We start from the raw sequence: 2,398 nt of genomic DNA, 5'->3' as shown, positions 1-2,398 counted from the left end.
GCGGCCTTGGTTGTACTTTCTTTCTTTCTCTCTCTTTCCTTCCTTTTCTCTTTCTTTCTTTCTCCTTCTTTCTTCTTTCTTCTTTCTTCTTTCTTCTTCTTCTCCTTCTCCTTCTTTGTCTTCGTCTTCATCTTCATCTCCCACAGACTGACATGGCACACTGGGGCCATGTGAGAATTAGGCAAAGAAAAGCTGATCTGAATCACTAAACTGAGGCTCTGGAAAGAATAGATCCTCATTCAGCAGAATGAAGTGAACCTGTGAGCTGAATGTTTTAGGGGAATATTTCCCAAAGACTGCTTCCTGGACTGCTATAACCTTGTGTGATACTCTGTGGATAAAGGGCTCCATGATCATATAACTTGGACATGATGTACAATATGCCTCCCTCTTGGAGAGAATTTTTCATCTGATCATGTGGAAGACTGTGAGACTTTCAGCAGTAAACTTTTCAACTTTCTTTAATTTAACATTAACCATGCTTATTTGGTCATGGAACTCCATGTAGAGAAAACTGTGGTCCCCGTTAACATCCTGGAGAATTGGCATTCCATTTGACGTACTAGAGGAAATGCACTGCTAGACTGTGTGGCATCCGCATGAATGTGCTCCATGCATTCACTCACAAACATGCCAAATGCTATCGTGTGCCTCTGCTGCCCAAGCGACATTTTCTTGCCTCTCACTGGAGAATTAATATGAGAATTCATTCCACAGGGAATATCACCAAACTCGCGGCAGTGTTGTCCCCAAATGAGATGGCATTGAACAGTTTGTGTCGGAAAATGGGGAGGAGTAGGGAGGAAAGATATCATCAGGATGAGGTGGAGTTAATCAGCATGCTATCTGGTTGAGCTTTTGGGTGAAAATTTATGAAAATGGCTGATATGGGTCACTAGGAAAGAGCATGTTAGCTGGAGGCAGCCAGTTCAGCAAAGGCAAGGAGGAAGGTAGGTGGAAAGCAAGTATATTTCATGTCTTGGCTGATGCATGAGGGAGATTGTTGACAAAGATGGAGGAAATCAGAGGACAGCTAATGAAGAATGCTCAGTCCTCACTGCAGAGTTTGAAATGCAGTAAGTCCCCTACATACGAATGAGTTCCATTCCGAGAGTGCATTTGAAAGTCCAATTTGTTTGTAAGTCCAACAAAGTTAGCCTAGGTACCCAACTCACACAATCGGCTATATAGTACTGTACTATAATAGGTTTTAATACTTTTTATACAGATAATACATATAAAACAAACACAAAAAATAAAAAGACCATTTTTAATTTTACAGTACAGTACCTTGAAAAGTACAGCAGTACCAGCTAATCACCGCTGCTTTTACGCTTGCTTCCGGACATCCTGGGCTTGAAATAGAGATACTGTTCTACGGTACTCTATACAGTACTGCGCAGTAAAGTACACAAAAGCACAGACACTTGTAGAGGATGTATGTGCGTGACAATGTACGCCACACATGTGAACTAACTTATGTGATTGGATATGAGAACTCACGTTTGCATCTTTGAAAGTTCGCAGCTTGAAGGCTTGTGTGTAGGGGACTTACTGTAGACATGAGTGGTGTTAGGGACCCCGATAAAGATCTCCAGGGAGGACATAATAGGATACAAATAATTTTCATGGACCAAGACCTCTTTGTCTGCTGTCAGACATATTTGAGGTGATTTCTGAGCAGAGGTTGCAGGGATGGAAGGTGGGGACAATTTGAGAGAACTTGATGATTACAAGGTGCAGAGAAAAGAATCCAGTTCAACTCAGTTGCTAGGGTTGTGGTGACTGAGATCCAGGTGTTTCTGGAAGGTACACTTCCCCTCCCTCCTTGAAGCAACACTGTAGTTGTCAATGAAATTCTTAGCTGGAGGCTACCCAATCGCCATCCAGTCATTAGGAGATAAAAACTATTGATCATTATTTGCCTACTACTGTTGGAACCAGCAGGCCTCCTGCTAATATCTTTATCCACTTCTAAGGCTGTAAGCCTATTGACTTTTTTTTTTTTTTTAAACAAACAGTTGATTGGAGTGTGAGGTGCTGAAGAAATTACTTTTAACCAAGTGATGGGGAATTTGTTCATGAAACATCTGTAGAAGAGCATGGAAACCTTGTGATGACCCTTTTCTGGTCTGCTGAAGCAACAGGGAATGGGAGGTTTGTCCTTCTGTTTATCTTATGATCTCTTCACTTGAGACAAGCCCCAAACACAAAGAAAGTAAGAATGAAGAAGCAAGGTTCAGTGAGTAACTCAAAACTGCCCACATGATCTCCCTGGCCTTGGTTTATTCATCTGGACAAGAACTTAGTCGACACCAGACATTTTCTTATGTTCCTAGGCTGTAGTAACATCAGAGTAGTGCACGGCTTCTTTGCAAAGGTTGCTGAACCCCTGGGA

General features: G+C 42.0%; 1 long non-coding RNA gene across 2 annotated transcripts in view; it reads left to right on the top strand.

The window, feature by feature from the left end:
- Positions 1 to 2,178, top strand: part of LOC112063639 (uncharacterized) — a 216,832-nt gene extending 214,654 nt beyond the window's left edge. For both annotated transcript variants that reach the window (XR_003682460.2, XR_002891088.1), the window contains one exon: positions 2,022 to 2,178. This is a non-coding gene — a long non-coding RNA (uncharacterized lncRNA). The remainder of the gene's footprint in view (positions 1 to 2,021) is intronic.
- The last annotated feature ends 220 nt before the right edge of the window (positions 2,179 to 2,398 follow it).

This window comes from Physeter macrocephalus, chromosome 12 (genome assembly GCF_002837175.3).
Source record: "Physeter macrocephalus isolate SW-GA chromosome 12, ASM283717v5, whole genome shotgun sequence".
Classification (NCBI taxonomy): Eukaryota; Metazoa; Chordata; class Mammalia; order Artiodactyla; family Physeteridae; genus Physeter; species Physeter macrocephalus.
The sequence above is the reverse complement of the archived record's forward strand: the minus strand, read 5'-3'. Positions and strand labels throughout refer to the sequence as shown.